General features: G+C 44.9%; 2 pseudogenes across 1 annotated transcript; both read left to right on the top strand.

The window, feature by feature from the left end:
- The first annotated feature begins 913 nt into the window (after window positions 1–913).
- LOC115898429 lies at window positions 914–1013 on the top strand (annotated as a pseudogene).
- Window positions 1014–21894: 20881 nt separating this feature from the next.
- On the top strand, window positions 21895–24253 carry LOC115898332 (annotated as a pseudogene). The gene is made up of 2 exons (XR_004058043.1): window positions 21895–22833; window positions 22926–24253. The product of XR_004058043.1 is annotated as a putative uncharacterized protein FLJ46235 (transcript).
- Window positions 24254–24285: the final 32 nt, after the last annotated feature.

The following is a 24285-nucleotide window of genomic DNA, read 5'->3' on the forward strand; positions in this document are numbered from 1 at the left end:
CTAAAGATTCCCTTGAGAACAAGTACTGTCCTGTGGTTTCATGGCCTTTCTTCCATTTGTGGTTCTTGCCAAGTGGAATTTAAATGACATCTTACCAAGATGGATAAACCCAAGTTTCCCAGTGCTGGAATATAGAAAATGGATGGACAAGTAAGTCGCACTTAGTACCCATAGCCCAGGCATGGGGACCTCAACACACCTGAGCTCCAGACGTCACCTTTCATTGTGAGTAGCTCTGAGATGACACTTCTGGTTGGTAAGTGCCTACTGGCAATAGTTTATATAACAGCAAGTGAAGGAATAAATAGTCACCAAAACATTTTCTGTCCCCAATTCCAGCATTAATTGGATTAGATAGTTATTTTATGAAGAATTTTCCTATGCCACAGTCCTGACCATATCTTCAAGTGAACAGAAAAATTCTATTAAAAAGTGAACCTTCTGTCTCACTCTGTTGCCCAGACTGGACTGCAGTGGTGCAATTATGGCTCACTGCAGCCTCAACCTCCTGGGCTCAAGCAATCCTCCTGCCTCAGCCTCACAAGTAGCTGGGACTACAGGTGCTTGTCACCACACCTCACTAATTTTCCCATTTTTTTAATATGTGGATTCCACAGGACTGACTTCAGAAACTTGAGTATGCATGGATTTTGGTTTACACAGAAATGGGGGAGCTGGAATTAATCCCCCCATATACGAAGGGACAAATTGTATCTGTTTTTACAATTATGCTGTAGGATACATTATGTTCCATGACAGTGGTAATTTTTAATGACAATTTTTAAGTGAGTGAAATTACCGTAAAAATAATTTACTGAGCTGTTACTAGGTGTCTGTAAGTACTGTAGATTTTTTGAATTCCCCATATCTCTTCCTTATTTCACTTAACCACTCTATGTTAAATTACTCATGCTTGCTTCAGTAGCACATGTACATAAGTTGGAACAATAGAGAGATTGGCATGGCCTCTGTGAAAGTATGACATGCAAATTTGTGAAGCATTCCATATTTTTTTAAAAATGAGAAAAAAATTACTCCCAGATTTTCACTGTGTTTGTGCATATGACCTTTTGTTTGGGTTGAATTATATCCAAAGATGGTATTTCCGGAAGTGAGATTACTGTGAGTGACAGGGTATGAGCATTCTTATTATCCTTGATATAAATTGCTGAGCTTTCAGGCAGGGTGGCTGTCAGCCTATAATTCCAGCACTTTGGGAGGCTGAGGTGGGAGGATTGCTTGAAGCCAGGAGTTGGAGGAGGCAGTAAAATGAGTCACTGTCTGTATTATTTTTAAAAAATTTCCAAGCTTTATTCTGGAAGGCTTATATACAATTTAAACACCACTGATACTACAAGAAAATGACCATTTCATTGCACCTTCACTGGCACAGGTATTATAATTTAACAAGTTATTTTCTGTGTGATAAATAAAAGACTTCATATTAGTCACTTTTTTTTTTTTTTTTTTTGGAGACACAGTCTTGCTCTGTCGCCCAGGCTGTAGTGCAGTGGTATGATCTTGGCTCACTGCAACCTCTGCGTCCCAGGTTCAAGCAGTTCTGCCTCAGCCTCTTGAGTAGTTGGGATTACAGGCGCACACCACCATGCCTGGCTAATTTTTGTATTTTTAGTAGAGATAGGGTTTCACCATATTGATCAGGCTGGTCTCAAACTCCTGACCTCGTGATCTACCCGCCTCGGCCTTCCAAAGTGCTGGATTACAGGCGTGAGCCACGCACCCGGCCTATTTGTCACATGTTTTAACTTTCCTTATGTTAGCTTATTAACTTTATTTTTTTATTGTCCTTTTTTTTTTTTTGAGATGAAGTCTTGCTCTGTCTCCCAGGCTTGAGTGTAGTGGCACAGTCTCAACTCACTACAGCCTTGACCTCCTGGTCTCAGGTGATCCTTCCACCTCAGTAGGTGGGTCTATAGGCACATGCCACTATGCCTGGCCAATTTTAAAAAATTTTTAGTAGAGACAAGGTCTTGCTTTGTTTCTTAGGCTGGTCTGGGACTCCTAGCCTCAAGCGATCCGCCCAACACCCCCTCCCAAAATATTAGTATTATAAGCGTGAGCCACCATGCCTGGGCTGTCCATGTCTTTTCCATTTATTTATAGAATTAATCTGTCTTTTACTAATGCGATGATCTGTTTAATCTTTTATTAAATTTTAAAAATAGTAAATACTTTTAAATGAATAAGTGAAAAATTGCCTTCACTCTTTAGACCCATAATCTTATCTCAGGAAATAATTGCTATTGAGAAAATGGGCCATATCCTTCAAGATACATACATGATGATTGAACATCACTTCACATTTTCATATTTCGGGGACATTTGTGCCAATACCTATTGATCTATCTTAATCCCTTTCATGGTTGCATAATATTTTATTATATAGATGTATCACAGTTTACCCATCAGCTGCTGTAGGCATTTAGGCTCCTTCTAATATTTGCTTTGAGTTCTTTATATAATTAAAAATTAACCCCCTTAGCCAGGTGTGAGGTCACACCTGTGTGGGAATGTAGGCAGGTCACACCTGTAATCCCAGCACTTTGGAAGGTTGAAGTGGGAGAACTGCCTGAGTGTGGGAGATCACCACTTGCCTGGTCAACATAGCGACACTTTGTCTCTACTAAAAATTGAAAAAAAAAAAAAAAAAGAGCTACACATTGCACGTACACCTGTAGTCCCAGCTACTGGGGAGGCTAAGACTGGAGGATCACTTGAGCCTAGAAGGTTGAGGCTACAGTAAGCTATGATCACACCACTGCACTTTAGCTTTGGTAAGAGCAAGACTGCAGTTTCTTAAATAAAATAAAAATTAAATGGGAATATTGCTCGAGCCCTGGAGGTTGAGGCTTCAGTTAACTGTGATTGCCCCACTGCAGCCCAGCCTAGGTGATAGAGCAAGACCCTTTTTCTAAAAATAAAATAAAAAGTAACCTTCTGTTATATTTCCCAGTAACACCTTCCCTCCTATGTTTCTGCTGGAAGCCCTTGCATTTTGTTTGTTTTTCACATACCATTTAAAAACTTTTAAGTACTGATGTCTGTCTGTGTCATCCCTCTTTTTTCTTTTTTTTTTTTTTTTTCAAAGAGTGTATTTTTGTCACTCCAGCTGGATCTACCATGAAAGACTTCTGAATCCAGGAAGAGAGACTGACTGGCAACATGTTATTCAGGTACAAAAAGACTTGGACTATAACTCAGAAATGATCAAATAATAGTGCATGCATCAAGTGCAATGGGAAGCTCTTCTGGAGGGTGAGAGAAGCTTCTAGTTAAGGTGACATTGAAGCCAGGTCCTGAAAGATGAGGAAGAGTTGTATGAGAGTGGGGAGGGAAGGGGGAGGTGGAGGGATGAGGAATGGGCTGAGATGGGATGGAGTGAGCAGCCCAGGCAGGAAAACCAGCACTGTACAGACCTGGACAGTGAAGATGGCACATGTTGTTCAGGGAATGGTGAATTAAGTGTGGCAGGAATGCTTTGTAGAGATAGTAACTTGCTTGTGTGGAATTTTGCCCGAGACCTCATTACAGTTTCTAAGTTTTTGATGTTATCATGCATCACTGTCCTTGTCAAACAGTATGATGATCACAATAACATCAAGCATAGTATTTCATTAATTCTCACAAAAACAGGTAGGTGCGACAGTTATCCCCATTTTATGCACGAAATAATGAAGACTTGGGGTTAATGAGCGATTTGCCCAAGCTCACCTGGATATTAAGACCGAGTCAAATGTTAGGTCTGGTCTGACTTTAATGCTTGCCTTGTTCATGAACACCATGCATTGTCTCTCCTATGCAGTTAAGGAGGTAGACAGGTGAGAGAAGAACTCATGTTTTTTTCTACTCACACACTTCTAACCAAATGTGTATGTGGAGTTTCTACACCAGTTCTCCAACTCTCTGGATACCAACTGCGTATTCCACAATTCCATTCCGACACTACCTGGGGTTAGTGCAGACCTCACAGGTTAGGGGCTCAGTCCCACGAGACCACCCTCACTTCAGATGCCAATTGCAAGTCCTAGGTTGTCACCTGTATTTCAACCAACCAGTTAGAAATCAGTGTTTCCCATGACTCTCTTCTTGAGTTTAGTTATTTGCTAGAACAACTCACAGAACTTAGAAAAACAGGTTTTTCCTTTTCTTTCTTTTTTTTTTTTTAAGAGACAGGGCCTCGCTGTGTTGTCCAGGCTGGCGTGCAGTGGTGCAATCATAACTCATTGAAGCCTCAGCCTCCAGGGCTCAAGTGATTCTCCTGCCTCAGCCTCTCAAGTAGCTGAAATTACAGGGTTCCCACCACCACATCTGGCTAATTTCTTTTATTTTTTTGTATAGATGGGGTCTTGTTATGTTGCCCAAGCTGGTCTCAAATTCCTAGACTCAAGTGATTTCCACCCACCTCTGCCTCCCAAAGTGCTAGGATTATAGGCATGAGCCACCTCATCTGGCCAGCTTATTTTCTGTTACTGGCTCAATGTAAAAGCTCCATCTCAGGAACAGCCAGTGAAAGAGATGCACAGGGCAAGGTAAGTGGGGAGGGGCACAGAGCTTCCATGCCCTCTGTTGGGCACGCTACCCTCCCAGCACCTCCTTGTGTTCAGCGACACAGTTCTCCAAACCCTGTTGTTTGGGTTTTTATGGAGGCATAATTGATTGGCCATTGGTAGTTAAGTCAATCTGCAGTCTCTTTTGCCTCCTGGAGTTCAGCAGGTGAGGCTGAAAGTTCCAAGCCTCAACAAATGTGGGTGGGTCTGGGCACAGTGGCTCATGCCTGTAATCCGAGCACTTTGGGAGGCCGAGGCGTGTGGATCACTTGAGGTCAGGATTTTGAAACCAGCCTGATCAACTTGGTGAAACCCCATCTCTACTAAAAATACAAAAATTAGCTGGGCATTGTGGCACATCCCTATAATTCTAGCTACTCAGGAGGCTGAAATAGGAGAATTGCTTGAACCTGGGAGGCAGAGGTTGCAGTGAGCTGAGATTGTTCCATTGCACTCCAGCCTGGACTACAAGAGCCAAACTCCGTTTAAAAAAAAAAATTTGGTTGGTTCCTCTGGCAGCCAGCCTTCCTCCTGAAGCAGTCTGGGAGCTTGTAGCCACTCTAGTCAGCTCAAAAGCATCCCCCACATGGCATTCTTACCATGCTGCAGATCTGAAAGACCTTAGAGACCCTTGTGTCAGGAAACTGGGACTAAGACTAAATATTAAAACAGAAAATGCTCCTATTACCTCCGTCACTAAGGACTTTATAAGAGCTTTAGAAGTTCTATGCCAGGAACCAGGGGCAGAGACCAAGTGTATATTTCTTTTCTTATATTTGAGACAGAGTTTCACTCTGCCACTGAGGCTGGAGTGCAGTGATGTGTTCATAGCTCACTGCAGCCTTGACCTCCTAGGCTAACGCGATCCTCCACCTTAGCCTCTCCAGTAGCTAGAACTACAGGCGTGCATCACCATGTCCAGCTGATTTTAATTTTAATTTTATAAAGGCGGGGGGGGGGTCTTCCTATGTTCCCCAGGCTGGTCTCGAACTCTTGGCCTCAAGCATTCCTTCCTCTTTGGCCTCCCAAAGTGTTGGGATTACAGATGGGAGCCCCCATGCCCACCAATCACAAGGATCTTTATAAAAGAAAGAAGGAGGTAGGAGAGTCAGAATTAGAGAAGGAGATGTGGTGATGGAAGAAGAGGTCAGAGAGGGAGATTTGAAGATGCTGCACTTCTGGCCTTGAATATGGAGTCAGGGGCCATCTTCAAGGTGAGTCAAGGAATGGGGGTGGCTTCTAGAAGCTGGAAAAGGCAAGGGAGCACATTCTCTCTAGAGCCTCCAGAAGGAATGCAGCCCCTCTGACACCTGACTTTAGCCTTAATAGACCTAATTGGGCTTCTGGACCCCAGAACTGTAAGGTGGTAGATTTGTGGTGTTTCAAGCCACTAAATATAGGGTAGTTCATTGTAGCAGCAAGAAAAAATGAACATGAAGCTGGGGCTTTATGTTACAGTTGCTCATGCCTGTAATCCCAGCACTTTGGGAGGCTGAGGTAGGAGGATCGCTTGAGCCCAGGAGCTTAAGATCAGCCTGGGCAACATAATGAGACCTCATGTCTAAAAAAGTTTTTTTTAAAAAAGACTGGGCGCGGTGACTCACATTTGTGATTCCAGCACTTTTAGGAGGCCGAGGGGGTTGGATCATGAGGTCTGAAGTTCAAGACCAGCCTGGCTGAGATGGTGAAACCCCATCTCTACTAAAAATACAAAAATTAACTAGGTGTGGTGTCTGTAATCCCAGCTACTCGGGAAGCTGAGGCAGAGAATCACTTGAACCTGAAAGGCAGACTTTGCGGTGAGCTGAGATCACATTGTTATACTTCAGCCTGGACGACTGAGACTCTGTCTCAAAAAAAAAAAAAAAAAAAAAAATAGCCAGGTATTGTGGCATGCAGCTGTAGTCTCAGTTCCTAGGGAGGCTGAGGCGGGAGGATTGTTTAAGCCTGGGAAGTTGAGGTTGCTGTGAGCTATGATTGCATCACTCTACTCCAGCCTGGGCAATAGAGCAAGACTTTGTTTCAAAAAGAAAGAAATGAGCATGGTGGGAACGGGGACAAATGGCAATGTTGAGTCGAGTGGTCAGGGCTGGCCTCATAAGTGAATATTGAGCAAAAGTTTGAAGCAGATGATGGAGCTGGCCAAGGTGCTGAGGGAAGAGCACTGTAGGCTGAGTCAACAGGATAAAGGCATTAGGAGGAAACTCCCTGGTGTGTCTGAGGCTCTGGAAGGAGGCCAGTGGAGCAAAGAGAGAGAGGGAGCGAAGTTGGCGAGGAGGCCAGGGAGTTGCTGGCCTTGGTACAGATCATGTAAGCCCTGGGACACTATTGCTGGGGCTTTGGCTTTTACTCTGACTAAAATGGGAACCACCGAGGGGTTCTGAGCAGAGAGGCAACATGATCTGTCTCCTGATTTAAAGCACGCCCTGGCTGCCAAGTTGAGAAAGACTCTGGGAAGATTTGTGTAGAAGCGTGGGGGCCAAGCTGTGGCAACATCCCGGTGGGAGGTGATAGTGGTCCTGACCTGGTGCACGGTGGTGGTGAGAGATGGTCAGAGCCTGGATACATGTTGAAGTCAGTCAATAGAATTTCCTGACAGACTGGATGTGAGCTGTGAGAGAAAGCAGGGGTCAAGGTTGAGTTTGATTCTAATTGAATTATTAAGTAATTTAAAAAAAAACCCTACTACCTTTCCGAATCCTACCAAGTAAAGGATGCTAGATTAAAAAAATCCCAAGTCAGGCCAGGGGCAGTAGCTCACACCTATAGTTCCAACAGTTTGAGAGACAGAGATGGGAGTATGTTTTAAGGCTATGAGTTTGAGAGCAGCCTGGGCAACATAGTAAGACCTCCTCTCTACAAAAATAAAAGAAAGAAATTTAATAAAATAAATATAGCCAGGCATGGTGGTGTGTACCTACTCAGGAGGCTGAGGTGGGCAGATCTCTTGAGGCTAGGAGTTTGAGGCCAGCTTGGGCCACATATTAAGACTTCTCTCTCTCAAAAAATTAATAATAATAAACAAAAGCCTGACATGGTGGTACTTGCCTGTATTTCCAGGTATTGGGGCAGCTGAAGCAGGAGCATCTCTTGAACCCAGTTGGTCAAGGCTGCAGTGAGCTATGATTATACCACTGGACTCCATCCTGGGTGACACAGTGGGACCCTGTCTCAAAATACAATTACAAATGAAATGAAATCTCAAGTCAGACCAGTCCCTTCTAGGCTATGTGGCATGATCGGGTTTGTGTGGCTGCGGATGAGGAGACCCCTGCCCAATTGTTGTTGGCTTTATAATCAGTTGATTTTTCAGTATAGTAATCAACTATATTTCATCATACTTGATGGTCTCAGATATGTGTGGGTTTTGGAATTCCCCTTGGAACAGGTTGTAAGATCTTATTTGCTCCATCATTTCATAATTTTAAAAATCTGATCAGTGTTTAATAAGATCAGAATTGATATTAGGACTACCTAGTCAGTTTTGATTATTGAGAAAATGAAATTGTGTTGTTTGCACTTTATCCAAGATTGGTGTCATGTTGGGTAAATCTAATCAATACTTGAACAAATGCAAAATTAGAGCTTTATCATGAAAAACTATGTTATTCTTGAAGAAGATGCCATTTCTTTTTTTATTTTCTTTGTTTAAGATAGAGTCTTGCTCTCGTCACCCAGGCTGGAGTGCAATGATGCGATTTTAGCTCACTGTAACCCTTGCCTTCTGGGTTCAAGCAGTTCTCCTGCCTCAGCCTCCCGAGTAGCTGGGATTATGGGTGCCTGCCACCACATCCAGCTAATTTTTGTATTTTTAGTAGAGACAGGGTTTCATCATGTTGGCCAGGCTCGTCTTGGACTCCTGACCTCAGGTGATCTGCCTGCCTCAGCCTCCCAAATTGCAGGGATTACAGATGTGAGCCGCCACGCCTGGCCTCCATTTCTTTTTCGTAGTCTTTAGTAAACAGCTGGTATTGTTGCAGACTTGCTATTTAGGCACTTAGGAATTTTTCACTAGAAGGCGTGTAAAGAAAGACCGTGGGCATTTGTAATGAATTTAGCATTCATTTTTTGCATGACTATCCCCAGAGCTGTAACTTTACTAATGAATTCTTTAGAAACCACTTAGCCTAGCATCTGAGCCTAACCAGCCACTCATCCTGGTTGTTCAGTGCTCTTTTGTTCTTGTCTGTTTCTCCTCCAACTTGGCTACATTCAGAAAGTGATACAAACTTGCATTTGTTTTCTTTCCTTTTTAGAGACAGGGTCTTGCTCTGTTGCTCAGGCTGCAGTACAATGACATGGTCATGGTTCACTGTAGCCTCAAACTCCTGGACTCGAGCAGTTCTCCCACTTCAATCTCCCAAATAGCTGGGACTACAGACGTGTGCCACCATGCCCAGCTAATTTTTTCATTTTTTATCATAGAGATGAGATCTTGCCAGGTTGCTCAGACTGGGCTCAAAACTCCTGACCTCAAGTGATCCTCCTGCCTCAGCCTCCCAAAGTGGTGGGATTACAGGCAGGCATGACTACCTGTGCCCAGCCCCCTATTATTATTTTAAATAATAGCTTTATTAAAATATGATTCACGTGCCATTCACTTTGTTTATTGAAATCTGCAATTCAGTAGGTTTTAGAATATTCAGAGAGCTGTGCATTGATCACCACAGTCACTTTTAGAATCTTTTATTACCCTATAGAGAAATCCATACCCCTTAGCCACTACCTCCTACTCCCCCCACCTGCCTTGGCCCCCAGCCTTAGGCAATCATTGATTCATTTTTTTGTTGCTATAGATTTGCCTAATCTGGACAAATAGAATTGTACAATATGTGATCTTTTGTGGCTTTTTTCCCTCTTAGCACAATGTTTTCAAAGTTCCTTTATGTCATAGTGTGATCAATATTTCATTCCTCCTATGGCTGAGTAATATTCCATGGTAGAGACATGCTGCATTTTGTTTATCTGTTCATCAGTTGGTGGACATTTGGGCTGTTTCCATGTTTTGGCCATTATGAATAATGCTGCTATGAAGATTGTTGTACAATATATATTTGTGTGGATATATATTTTTATTTCTCTGGGATATATGCCTAGGAGTGAAATTGTTGCATTATATGATGACTGTACATTTTGAGAAACTGCCAGACTGTTTTCTTAAGTGGCTACACCAGTTGCGTGTGATGGCTCACACCTGTAATCCCAGCTACTCAGGAGGCTCTGATGGGAGAAATTGAGCCCATGAATTCAAGACCAGCCTGGGCAAGATAGTGAAACCCTGTCTTGATTAAAAAAAAAAATCCAGTTGAAATGACAGGAAAAGTAATACCCAAACAAAGTGTTTACACGATTTTATGTTCCCACCAGTAATGTATGTGGGTTCCAATTCCTCCACATCTTCACTGACATTATTTTTTTTTTTTAGATGAGGCTGCTCTATCTCTCAGGCTGCAGCCCAATGACACCATCACAGTTCACTGCAGCCTTGACCTCCCAGGCACAAGTGATTCTCTCATCTCAATGCCTGGCTAATTTTTATATATTTTTGGAGTGATCGGATTTTACCATGTTGCCCAGGCTGGTCTCATACTCCTGGCCTCAAGTGATCTACCCACCTCAGCCTCCCAAAGTTCTGGAATTACAGGCTGAGCCACCATGCCTGGCCTTCACCAACATTTGTCATTATGTTTTTTTTTCTTTTATACTTTAAAGCGGTATAAGAACAAGTGTCTTCGATTATAGGAAACAATATAATCCCAGAGCATTGGGAGGCTGAGACAGGAAGATGTGTTGATGCCAGGAGTTTGTTTTCTGTTTTTTTTTTTTTTTTTTTTTTTTAAGACAGAGTCTCACTCTGTTGCCTAGGGTGGAGTGCAGTGGTGCGATCTTGGCCCACTGCAGCCTTCGTCTCCCAGGTTCAAGTGATTCTCCTGACTCAGCCTCCCAAGTAGCTGAGACTACAGCTACACGCCACTACTGCCTGGCTAATTTTTGTATTTTTAGTAGAGTCGGAGTTTCACCATGTTGGCCAGGCTGGTATCAAACTCCTGACTTCGGGTGACTTGCCTGCCTCAGCCTTCCAAAGTGCTAGGATTACAAGCATGAGCCACCATGCCCAGCCTGATGCCAGGAGTTTTAGACCAGCCTGGGCAACCTAGCAGGACCTTGTCTCTACAGAATATTTAAAAATTAGCCAAATGTGGTGGTGCCTGCCTATAGTCTCTCTCTCTCTCTCTCTCTTTTTTTTTTTTTTTTTTTTTTAACTTTTTGAGACATGGTCTGTCTCTGTCTGAAACTCCTGGGATCAAGTGATCAGTCCTCCTACCTCATCCTACCAAGTAGTAGGGACCACAGGTGCATGCCACCCAGGTCTTGCTATGTTGCCCAGGCTGGTCTTGAGCTCCTGGCCTCAGGCAGTCCTTTCACCTTGGCCTCCCACAGTACAAGGATTACAGGTATGAGCCATCATGCCTGGCCCCCACCCTGCCTATTGAGAACCAAAAGAAGAATCCAAATTCTCCCTAGTTCAACTCGAGCCATTTCCTGATTGCATCATCAGCAAGGAGCTGGTTATTGAGCTGTCCAGACCTCCCAAGTGAGGTGAGGGAGTTTTCCTGCTGCTCCACTCTGTGAGGAGTTGGAAGATGATGTTTACTCGTTTGCAGAGAGAGATACCTTGTAGGCACCTTAGGATGGAGGGGACCCTGATTCCAATGTCGTTTTTTTCTTTAGAAACAGGACCTTGCCCTGTCACTCAGGATGGAGTTCAGTGGGCCAATCATGGCTCACTGTAGCCTCAAACTCCAAGGCTCAAGCAGTCCTACCACATCAGCCTTCTCAGTAGCTGGGACCACAGGTGAGCACCATGACACTCAGTGAATTTTGTTTTTATTTTTTTGTAGAGATGGGGCCTCAACTATGTTGCCAGGGCTGACCTTGAACTCCTGCACTCAAGGGATTTTCCTGCCTTGGCCTCCCAAAGTATTGTGTATTACAGGCATGAGCCATTGTGCCTACTGTCTCTGGTTCTTAACCTTCTGCCTCCCTCTTTCACTTTTAAAGAATTGCATGTAATTACATGGGCTCTCCTAGATACTCCAGGATAATCTTGTTTTAAGGTTAGCTGATTAGCAACATTAATTTTATCTGCACTCTTAATTCCCCCTTCCTATGTAATTGTGCTGTGTAACATAGGAATGAGCAATTGGTGGGGGTGGGGGTGGGGGTTATTACTTTGGCTACCACAGTAACTGTTTTGTGCCAGGTACTGAGCTAAGCACTGGTGAATTAAGCATGAATAACACACTCTCCCTAATCATCATCCACTCATGGGAGGAGCACCTCACCTGCCGTGCTCCAGAGAATCTGGGGAGTCAAGGAAGTCTTCCGTGAGGAGGTGATGCCAAAGCGGACAAGTGATGGAGGAGCTGAAGCTAGCCAGGAAGAGAGTAGAGGTTTAAGGGGAAGCGTATTATAAGCAGAGGGTATCACCCACTTCAGAGACTCCCAGAGGAGAAAGAGTGTGCATTCAGGGGACAGATGAGGCTCAGGTGGACTCCATAGCAGGTGAAATGGAGAGGGGCAAGCAGTGAGGCTGCCTTGCAAGGCAGGGCAGAGCAGGGGCTGTTAAGGAGTTTGGACTTAATCCCCGAGGCAAGGAGAAGTGATGTAAGTGGGGGAGTAACGTGATGAGATTCACGAATTAGAGACATGGCTCAGGCTGCTATAGAGAAGGCACCGGGGGAGCAGATGGCTCAGTGGGTGTGCAGGAGACCTCTCACTGAGTTTAGGGAGACGTTTTTAAAATAGAAGAAGTTTGAGTAATTTAAATGATGGTGGGAAGGAGCTAAAAGTGGGGGATAGGTTAAAGATACAGGAAAGTGGGAAGAAGAACTGACAAGTGAGGTTCCCGAGAGGGCAGGAGAAGAGGAGATTCCCATAGAGGGATTTACACTTTCTTTTCTTTTCTTTTTCTTTCTAAGACAGGGTCTTACTCGGTCACCTAGGCTGGAGTACAGTGGCATGATCTTGGCTCACTGTAGTGTAGACTTCCCAGGCTCAAGGGATCCTCCCACCCCAGACTCCCAAGTAGCTGGAACTACAGGCGTGCACCACCACTACACCTGGCTAATATTTTTCTTTTTTTGGTAGACACAGAGTCTCACTATGTTGTGCTGACTGGTCTCCAGCTCCTGGCCTCAAGCGATCCTCCTGCCTAGGCTTCCCAAACTGCTGGGATTACAGGCATGAGCCACAATGCCTGCCTCTGCTAGTTCTGTATTCTCTAGAGACATCTTTACTTTGTGCTAGTGTGTCCCTCATTATGCTGATCCTCTGTTAAAATTAATACCTTTTTTTTTTGAGATGGAGTTTCACTCTTATTGCCCAGGCTGGAGTGTAATGGCGCTATCTCGACTCACCGCAACCTCTGCTTGCCGGGTTCAAGTGATTCTCCAGCCTCTGCCTCCAGAGTAGCTGGGATTACAGACATGTGCCACCATGCCCAGCTAATTTTGTATTTTTAGTAGAGATGGGGTTTCTCTGTGTTGATCAGGCTGGTCTCGAACTCCTGACCTCAGGTGATCCACCTGCCTTGGCCTCCCAAAGTGCTGGGATTACAGGCATAAGCCATTGCGCCTGGCCAAAATTAATACTTTTTACATTAAATTTACATATATGTATTTTTTTCTTTTTGATACCGGATCTCACGCTGTCACCCAGGCTGGAGTGCAGTGGCACAACCTCTGCTCATCGCAGCCTCCACCTGCCAGGCTCAAGCAATTCTCCTGCCTCAGCCTCCCACGTAGCTGGGATTACAGGTAAGTGCCACCACACTGAGCTAATTTTTGTGTTTTTTGTAGAGATGGGGTTTCGCCATGTTTCCCAGAGTGGTCTCAAACTCCTGAGCTCAAACAATCCACCCACCTTGGCCTCCCAAAGTGCTGAGATTACAGGTGTGATCCACCTTGCTCATTCTAGTTTAAACTTTTGAGTTGATTGTGTCTCCTGATTGGATTCCTACAAATACAGAATTGATGCTAGGAAGGAAACCAGGAGATAGACCCACACAGATAGGATTTGGGAATAGGTTTGGTTATCCAAGAAGCAGTGCTGAACTCCTTCCTAATGGGATATAGGATGCTGGTGATTTCCAGGAAGTGACCTCACAATGACTCAAGCTACTGTTGATTGTGATGAAATGCCAGGTGAAGCATATGCCCTGTGAGCTTAGGGGTGCTACAGTTGACCACTGCCGCAGTAAATATGACTCTGAAGAATGGCATGGGATGGATCCTTTCGAATGCACTTGAGCAGTGGTCTCCAACCACAGGGCCACAGAACTGGAGGTGAGCAGCAGGCGAGTGAGGGAAAACTTCACCTGTATTTCTAGCCCCTCCCATCGCTTATGTGACCACCTGAGCTCCATGTCCTGTCAGATGAGCAGCAGCATTCGATTCTCATAGAAGCACGAACTCTGTTGTGAAGTGTGCATGCGAGGGATCTAGGTTGTGCACTCCTTACGAGAATCTAATGCCTGATATTCTATCACTTGTCTCCCATCACCCCAGGATGGACAGTCTCATTGCAGGAAAACAAGCTCAGAGATCCCACTGAGTCTGCATTATAGTGAGTTGTAGAATTATTTCATTATATATTACAATGTAGTAATAATAGATATAAAGTGCACTATATATGTAATGCGCTTGAATCATCCTGAAATTATTCCCTCCACTCCCAGTCTGTGGAAAAATTGTCTTCCACACATTCACTCTGTTTTTTGGTAGAGACAGGGTCTTAATATATTGCCCAGGCTGATCTCAAAGTCCTGGCCTCAAGTAACATACCTCTCAGCCTCCCAAAGTGCTGAGATTATAGGCATAAGCCACCACCCTCAACCAAGACTGTTTCTTAAACCAAATAAAAATTAAGTGAGATTAGTTGAGCCCAGGTGGTCGAGGCTGCAGCGAGCCCTGATTGCACCACTGCACTCCAGCCTAGGTGACAGAAAATAAAAAATAAAATAAAAATAATGTCTCAAAAAAAATAAAATAAAAATAATGTCTCAAAAAATAAAATACAAATTAACCCTTTATGACATTCCCAGTGACTTTCCCTCCGAAGTGTTCCCCACAAGTCTTTGAATTTTGTTTGATTTTCACATACTATTGAAGATGTTTAAGAACTTGTATCTGTCTGTGTCATCCCTTTATTTCCAAAGAATGTCTTTTTGTCACTTCCAGCTGGATCTACCATGAAAGACTTCTGAATCCAGGAAGAGAGACTGACTGGGCAACATGTTATTCAGGTACAAAAAGACTTAGAGTGTAACTCAAAGATGATCAAATAATAGTGCATGCATCAAGTGCAGTGGGAAGCTACCAATTAAGGTGACCCTTGAAGCCAAGTCCTGAAAGATAAGGAAGAGTTGTATGAGAGTGGGGAGGGAAGGGGGAGGTGGAGGGATGAGGAATGGGCTGGGATGGGATGGAGTGAGCTGCTCAGGCAGAGAAACCAGCACTGTACAGACCTGGACAATGAAGATGGCACATGTTGTTCGGCAATGGTGAATTAATTAAGCGTGGCAGGAATGCTTTGTAGAGACAGTAGTCTGCTTGTATGGAATTTTGTCTGAGAGACCTGACTACAGTTTCTAATTTTTTGATGTTATCATCCATCACTGTGCTTGTCAGATAGTTTGGAATAGGGATAATGATCACAATAACACCAAGCAGAGTATTTCGTTAATTCTCACAGAATCACAGGTAGGTGCCACAGTTATCCCCATTTTATGAATGAAGTGATGAAGACTTAGGAGTAATGCGTGATTTGCCCAAGCTCACCTGGGTATTAAGACTGAGTCAAATGTTGGGTCTGGTCTGACTTTAATGTTTGCTTTGTTCATGAGCACCACGTATTGCCTCTCCTATGCAGTTAAGCAGGTAGACAAGTGACAGAAAAACCCGTGTTTGTCTCTACTCACACACTTCCGACTGAATGTGTGTATGGAGTTGCTACACCAAATTCTCCAATGCTCTAGATATTAACTGGGTATCCCACGATTTTATTCTGACACTTCCTGGACTTAGCACAGACCCCACAAGTAAGGGACTCAGTCCCACGAGACCATCCTCACTTCAGTTGCCAGTGGCAAGTCCTAGGTTGTCACCTGTACTTTTGACCAACCTGTTACAAATCAGGGGTTCCCATAACTCTCTTCTTGGGTTTAATAATTTGCTAGAACAGTTTACAGAACTCAGAAAAACAGTTTATTTTCTTTTTTTCTGAGAGAGACGGTCTTATTTTGTTGCCCAGGCTGGTGTGCTATATTTCTTTTCTTTTTTTTTTGAGACAGAATCTCCCTGTGTCATCCAGGCTGGAGTGCAGTGATGTATCATAGCTTATTATAGCTTTGACCTCCTGAGATCAAGCGATGCTCCCACCTCAGCTTCCCAAGTAGCTGGGACAACACATGCATGTCACCCATGCCCAGCTCATTTTTGTAGTCAGAGTTTCACCATGTTGGCCAGGTTGGCCATGTTGGCCAGATGGGGTCTTGTTGTGTTGCCCAGGCTGGCCACAAATTCCTGGGCTCAAGTGATCCTCCCACCTCATCCTTGTAGAGATGAGATTTAGTTTATGTCGCCCAGGCTGATCTCAAACTCTTGGGCTAAATTGATTATCTCACCTCATCCTGTCAAGTAGCTGGGACTACAGGCACACACCACCATGTCGGGCTAATTTTTATTTTTATTTTTTTTTCTAGAGGTGGGTCTATGTTATTCATGCTAGTTTCAAACTTCGGGCCTCAAGTGTTCCTCCTGCCTTGACTTCCCAAAGTGTTGGGATTATGGGTGGGAGCCACCATGCCCAGCAATGACAGGGTCTTTATCAAAAAAAAGAGGGTAGGAGATTCAGAAGTGGAGCAGGAGATGTGGTGATGGAAGCAGAGGTAAGAGAGGGAGATTTGAAGATGCTTCACTTCTGGCTTTGAAGATGGAGTCAGGGGCCATGATCCAAGGAATGGGAGTGGCTTCTAGAAGCTGGAAAAGCCAAGGGAACACTTTAGAGTCTCCAGAAGGAATGTAGCCCTGCTGACACCTTGATTTTAGCCTTAATAGACCTAGTTTGTGTTTCTGGCCCCTAGAACTGTAAGATGGTAGATTTGTGGTGGTTTAAGCCACTAAATGTAGAAAACTGCAAATTACGTTGCAGCAGCAAGAAGAAATGAACATGAAGCCAGGCATGATGGCTCATGCCAGTAATCCCAGCACTTTAGGAATTTAGGCAGGAGGATTACTTGAGGTCAGGAGTTCAAGACCAGCCTGGGCAACATAGTAAGACCTTGTCTCTACAAAAAATGAAAAAATTGGCCAGACATGGTGGCTCACACCTGTAATTCCAGCACTTTGGGAGACTGAAGTGGGCAGATCACCTGAGAGCAGGAGTTCGAGAGCAGCCTGGCTACATTGTGAAACCCCGTCTCTACTAAAAACACAAAAATTAGCTGGGCGTGATGGCATGCACCTGTAATCCCAGCTACTTGGGAGGCTGAGGCAGGAGAATCACTTGAATCTGGGAGGTGGAGGTGGCAGTGAGCTGGGATTGCACCATTGCACTGCAGCCTGGGCAAGAAGAGTGAAACTCTGTCTCAAAATAAAATAAAATAAGATACTAAAAAAAAAAAAATAGCCAGACATGATGGCATGAACCTGTAGTCCCAGCTACTCGGGAGGCTGAGGTGGGAGGATTGCTTGAGCCTGGAAATTTGAGGTTGCAGTGAGCTGTGATTGTGCCACTGCACTCCAACCTTGGTGACAGTGAGATCTTGAAAAAAAGAAAGAAAGAAGGCAGAAAGTAAAGAAAGAAGAAATGAGCATGGTGGGCATGGGGACAGATGGCAATGTTAAATAGAATGGTCATGGGGTGGCCTCCTAAGTGAAAATTGAGCAGACTTGAAGGAGGGGAAGGAGCTGGCCAAGGTGCTGAGGGAAGAGGCTTGTAGGCAGAAACAACAGAATAAAGTGTCTGAGGTGTGTCTGAGGCTCTGGAAGGAGGCCAGTGGAGCAGAAGGAGAGAGGGAGAGAATTAGGGGAGGGGGCCAGGGATTTGCTCAGTGGGGATCAGTACAGATCATGTAAGCCCTGGAGGTTATTGCTGGGGCTTTGGCTTTGACTCTGACTCAGATGGGAACTGCAGGGAGGGTTCTAAGCAGAGAGGCAACATGATCTGTCTCCCGGTTTAAAAGCATTCTCTGGCTGCTGAGTTGAGAAAGACTGTGGGAAGATTTGGGTAGAAGCATGGGGGCCAAGTTATGGCAACATCCAGGTGGGAGATGATTTTGGTCCTGACCAGGGTCATGGTGGTGTTGAGAGATGGTCAGAGGGGAGAAGTAGGGGATGAGGCCAGGGTGTTGCTGGGTGGGGATCTTTAGTATGTGTTGAAGACAGTCAACAGGATTTCCTGACAGACTGGATATGGGGTGTGAGAGAAGGCAGGGGTCAAGGTTGAGTTTGATTCTTACTGAAATTATTAAGTAATTTAAAAAAACACGGCCGGGCGCGGTGGCTCAAGCCTGTAATCCCAGCACTTTGGGAGGCCGAGACGGGCGGATCACGAGGTCAGGAGATCGAGACCATCCTGGCTAACACGGTGAAACCCCATCTCTACTAAAAATACAAAAGACTATCTGGGCGTGCTGGTGGTTGCCTGTAGTCCCAGCTGCTCGGGAGGCTGAGGCAGGAGAATGGTGTAAACCTGGGAGGCGGAGCTTGCAGTGAGCTGAGATCCGGCCACTGCACTCCAGCCTGGGCGACAGAGCGAGACTCCGTCTCAAAAAAAAAAAAAAAAAAAAAAAACACTACTGCTTTTCCCAATCCTAGCAAGTATGGGATGCTAGATTAAAGAAATCTCTTCAAGCTCATTGCAGTGGCGCATGTATGTAGTCCCAGCTGTTTGGGAAGCAGAGATGGGAATATCTTTTAAGGGCAGGAGTTCAAGACCAGCCTGGGCAACACAGCAAGATCTGCTCTTTACAAAAATATTTTTCAAAATTAAATAAATGTAGCTAGGCATGGTGATGTGTACTTGTAGTTTCAGCTACTCAGGAGGCTGAGGTGAGCAGATCTGTTGAGGTCAGGAGTTTGAGGCCAGCTTGGGGAACATAGCAAGACCCCTCACTCTACAAAAAATTTTAAAAATAGCCAGACATGGTGGCACTCAACTGTAGTACCAGCTGCTGGGGAGCTAAGGCAGGAAGATGGCTTGAACCCAGGAGGTTGAGGCTGCAGTGACCTGTAAGTGCACAATTGCACTCTAGTCTGGGTGACAGAGCAGAACCTGTCTCAATACAAATAAAATAATGAAATCTCAAGTCAGAGCCTTTCAGCTCTGCAGCCCTTGCAAACCCTGAGCCGTGCAGTGGGGTTTGCATCGCTGGGAATGAGGAGACCCCTGCCTAGTGTTGTTGCCTGACTAATCAGTGTTTTAAGCATATATTAATCAGGGTGGGCGCAGTGGCTCATGCCTGTAATCCCAGCACTTCAGGAGACTCAGGCGGGTGGATCACCTGAGGTCAAGAGTTCAAGACCAGCCTTGCCAACATGGCTAAACCCTGTCTCTACTAACAGAATACAATAATTAGCTGGGCATGGTAGTGGGCGCCTGTAATCCCAGCTACTTGGGAGGCTGAGGTAGGAGAATCGCTTGAACCCGGGAGGCGGAGGTTGCAGTGAGCTGAGATTGCACCACTTCACTTCAGCCTGGGCGAAAGAGCGAGTATTATATCAACATGTAATGGTTTTATTATTAATATGTATGAATGTTAAATATTTTAAGAATCTTGTATTACTTATATCAACATGTAATGGCTTTATTAATATGTGATGAATAATATTTTTAAAATTTTGTCTTATTTTTTAGTTTTAATATAATTATTTATATAAAGAAATAGTCTTAGAGGTCTTTAATAAAGTTAAAAAATGTAAAGGCATCCTAAACCCCAGAAGATTGAGAACTTCTGGTTTAGATATTCAGAATAAGCCACATACAACTTGCTACTTGAACTATTTTTTTTCTTTGTTTTTTATTTTAGGAGATGGGGTCTCACCCTGTTACCCAGGCTGAAGTACAGTAGTACTATCACAACTCACTGCAGTCTTGAACTCCTGGGCCAAGGATCCTCCTGCCTGAGCCTCCTGAGTAGCTGAGACTATAGGTATACATGACGACACTTGGCTAATTTTTAAATTGTTTTGTAGACATGGGGTCTCACTTTGTTGGCCTCGCTGGTGTCAAACTCCTGGCCTCAAGTGACCCTTTCACCCCTGCCTCCCATCCTACAGGTATGTGCCAACACAACAAGCACTTGTTCAGTTTTCTAAAAAAATAAAAAATTTCTAAAGTAAGGCTGTGGGATGATGGCAGGAAGATAAAAATGGAAAAACAGAAGAAGTTCAAATGACTTATTCACACATATTCTTTTGACAACAAAAATAACTTTTAGTATATACATTCCTTACAAACAAACCTAAGGCAAATAAACAGTGTTGTATAGGAACGTCAACACACACTGTACAATATTCCCATTTTGCTGACATGAGTTATGGAAATTTCGTGGTTTACTTGAGTATCGCTATCAGTATTTTGCTTCTCTGATTATGTTTATCAACTTCTCATCTGTTAACTTCTCTCCAAGGTATGTCATATCGTGACATACTGCTGCTTCACGAACATGGCCAATGTTTTCCTATTAAACATGTAGAATGCTTTCCTAATTTCTTTTACCCTCTGTCTCTGTGTTTTGCATTTTTCTTACCTTTATTGTCAAAAACTCCAGAAAGTTAATCCTACTAATTTATCACCATTTGCTTTATTAATTTATACTTTGCTTATATGGAATTTTGCCCAACAGACCTCATTTCAATTTCTAACCTGTTTTGTTTTATTTTGTTTTTTTCTGAGACAGGGTCTCGCTCTGTTGTCTAATCTGGAGTGTAGTAGTGCTATCACAGCTGACTGCAGCCTCAACCTCCCAGGCTCAATCAATCCTCCCGTCTCAGCCTACCACGTGGCTGAGACTATAGGTGCTTGCCACTATGTCCAACTAATATTTGGAATTTTCCTGTACTTGGGTTCCAGAGGGGTGACGGTGAAACGTGAGTCAGCATGGATTTTGGTATATGCAGAGATGGGGGGCTGGAACTAATTCTGTCTGTATACTAGGGATGACTGTATATGTTTTTACAATTGTGCTATAGGACACATACTGTTGCATAGCCTTGAAAATAATAATTTTTAACTGAGTGGAATAATAATAATATTGATAAAAGTAGCAGCCGGCCAGGTGTGGTGGCTTACACTGGTAATCACAACACTTTGGGAGGCTGAGGCAGGAGGATGGCTTGAGGCCAAGAGTTTGAGACAGGCCTTGGAAACAAAGGGAGTCACCATCCCTATAGAAAAATACATGAATTACAGGCATGTTCCTGTAGTCCCAGCCACTTGGGAGGCTGAGGTGGGAGGATCGCTTGAGCCCAGGGAGGCTGAGACTGCAGTGAGTCATGATCAGGCATCTGCATTCCAGCCTGGGTGACAGAGTGAGACCCTGTCTCAAAACAACAAAAAAGTAGCAGCTAACATCAACTGACCTTTTACCAGATGCCTGTTAATACCATGGTTTAATTTCTTATAACTGTTTCTTATTTCCGTTAACCAGTCTGTCTTCAGTTACTCCCAGATTTTCACTGTGTTTGTACAGATGACCTTTTGTTTACATTGAATTGTCACCCCAAGGTATTTCCAGAAGTAAGATTGCTGTGAGTCATGGTGAATGGACATTCTCATTACCCTTGATGTAAATTGACAAGGTTTTGGGTGCCTCCCAGCTATAATCTCAGCACTTTGGGAGGCTAAGACAAGAGGATTGCTTGATGCCAAGAGTTGGAGGAGGCAGTATGACAGTATGGTGAGACCCTGTCTCTATTATTTTAAAAAATTGTCAGACTTTACCCTGGAAGGCTTATATACAATTTAAACACCCCTCATAGTATAAGAAAGTGCCCATTTCACTGCATCTTTGCCAGCACAGGGTATTATAATTTAATAAGTCATTTTTTGTTTGATTATTTTAAATAGGTAAAAGACCTCATATTACTTTACTTGTTACATTTCGACATCTTTCCTTAGCTTATTAGCTCTGTTTCTTTTCTGTCTGTAAATGGTGGTGGTTGTTGTTTTGTTCTTTGAGACAGGGTCTTGCTCTGTCACCCAGGCTTGACTGTAGTGGCATAATCATGACTCACTGCAGCCTTGATCTCCCAGGCTCAAACTTCAGCTTCCTGAGTAGCTGGGACTACAAGTGTGCACCACCACTCCCAGCTAAGTTTTTTCTTTTTCTGGAAAGAGACAGGGTCTTACTGTGTTGTCCAGACCGGTCTCTAGCTCCTGGCCTTAAGCAATCCTCCTGCATTAGCTTCTCAAATTGCTGGAATTTCAGGTATGAGCCACCATGCCTGGCCTGGGCTAGTCCTGTTTTCTCTAGGGTTCTCTTTACTTTGTGCTAGCCAATCTCTCATTATGTTTTTCCCCTGTTACAATGAATAATTCTCTGGATTAAATTTTACCACTTTAAACTTTTGAGTGGTTTATGTCTCCTGATTGGACTCTAATATGCTCGGAAGGGTCCCAGGAGATGAACCCACACAGATGGGATTTGGGCATAGGTTTGGTTTTCCAAGGGACAGTGCTGAGCTCCCTGCCAATGGGAAATGGGATGCTGGTGATTTCCGGTAAGTGACCTCACAGTGACTCAAGCTACCACTTACTGTTGATTGTGATGAAATGCCAACTGAGGCACATGCCTTGGGAGCTAAGTGGTTGCTGCACTGGACTGCTATGAAGACTGGTGTTGGAAGGGTCCTTTTGGATGCACTTGAGCAGGGGTCCCCAACCCCTGAGCCATGGAGCTGTAAGGAGCCACACAACAGGAGGTGAGCGGTGTCGAGTGAGGGAAGCTTCATCTGTATTTACAGCCACTCCCCTTTGCTCACATTCCCGCCTGAGCTCCACTTTCTCTCAGGTCAGCAGCAGCATTAGATTCTCATAGGAGCATGCACCCTGTTGTGAACCATGCATGTGAGGGATCTAGGTTGCGCTGTCCCTATGAGAATCTAATGCCTAATGATCTGCACTTTCTCCCGTCATGCTCAGATGGGACCATCTAGTCGCAGGAAAACAAGCTTAACATGCCCACTGATTCTACATTATGGTGAGTTCTATAATTACTTTACTATATATCACAATTTAATAATGGAAATAAAGTACCTAATAAATGTAACATGCTTGAATCTTTTGGCCCAGGTCTTGCCTCCCGGCAGCCTCTCCAGGCCCAGAACTTTCTCCAGTTGGCCTTTACAGACCAAGCTCATGACTCACAATGGTCTATTTAGGCCCATACCCTACGTCACAGCAGTTTCCGTGGATGAGGCTGCTGCCTCACAACAGCATCCACAGGCCCAGCTCCATCGTTACAACGGCCTCTTTAGGCCCAGCTCCTGCCTCAGAACAACCTCTTTTGGCTCAGCTCCTGCCCAGCTTCTAGTGGCCTTTGAAGACCCAAAAGTGCCTCAAGTCAAACTTTCCAGGCCCACCCTCTGCCTCCCAGTGGCCTGGACAGGCCCAGCGCCTACGTGACAATGGCCTCTCCAGGCCCAGCTTTTGCCTCATGGACATGTTCCCCAAACAAGCTCCTACCTGCCTCCCGGCCATCTTGATGGGCCCAGATCCTGCCTCACACTAACCTCATTACGCCCAGCTCATGCTTCACTGTGGCCTGTCCAGGCCCAGGTCCTGCTCCCCGACAGGCTGTCCGTGCCCGAAACGTCCTCAAGTCAGCCTCTCCAGTCACAGCTCCTGCGCAACATTGGCCTCTTTAGGCACGGCTCATGCCCTGGTGGCCTCTCCAGGCCTCTCCAGGCCTCTCCAGGCCCAGCTCCTGCATCCTGGCAGTTCTCTAGACCAAGAACTTTCTCAGGTCCACCATCCCAGGCCGAACTCCTACCTCCCGTCAGCCTCTATAAGCTCAACCTCTGCCTCACAGAAGACTTTCCTGGCCACCTAGGCCAAGCTCCTGCCTTTCAGCAGCCTCTGCAGGCCCAGCTCCTGCCTCTCAATGACCTCTCTAGAGCAAGCTCATGCCTCACAGTGGCCATTCTGGCTCAGCTTTTGCCTTTTGGCAGCATGTCCAGGCCCAGAACTTCCTCAATGGGCCTCTCCAGGCCCACCTCTTCCTCCCGGCTGCATCTCCAGACCCACCTCCTACCTCACAACAACCTCTTTCAGCTCAGCTCTTGCCCAGCTCCTGGCAGCCTTTATAGGTCCAAAGCTTTCTCACATCTCGTTCTCCAGCACAACCTGCCTCCCAGCAGCTTAAATAGGTCCAGCTCGTGCGTGACCATGGCCTCTCCAGGCTCAGCTCTTGCCTAACGGAGTTCGTCCTTGGCCAAGTTCCTGCCTGCCTCCCAGCAGGCTCGAAAGGCCCAGCTCCTGCCCCCGACCGTCTCTCCAGGCCAAAATCTTCCTCAAGTCGGCCTCTACACGCTGGTCTCTTGCCTCATACTGGCCTCTCCAGGCCCAGTTCCTGCATCTTGGCAGCCTCTCCAGGCTCAGCTCCTGCATCTTGGCAGCCTCTCCAGGCCCAGCTCTTGCCTCGTGGCAGCTG

Source organism: Rhinopithecus roxellana, chromosome 6 (genome assembly GCF_007565055.1).
Source record: "Rhinopithecus roxellana isolate Shanxi Qingling chromosome 6, ASM756505v1, whole genome shotgun sequence".
Taxonomy (NCBI): Eukaryota; Metazoa; Chordata; class Mammalia; order Primates; family Cercopithecidae; genus Rhinopithecus; species Rhinopithecus roxellana.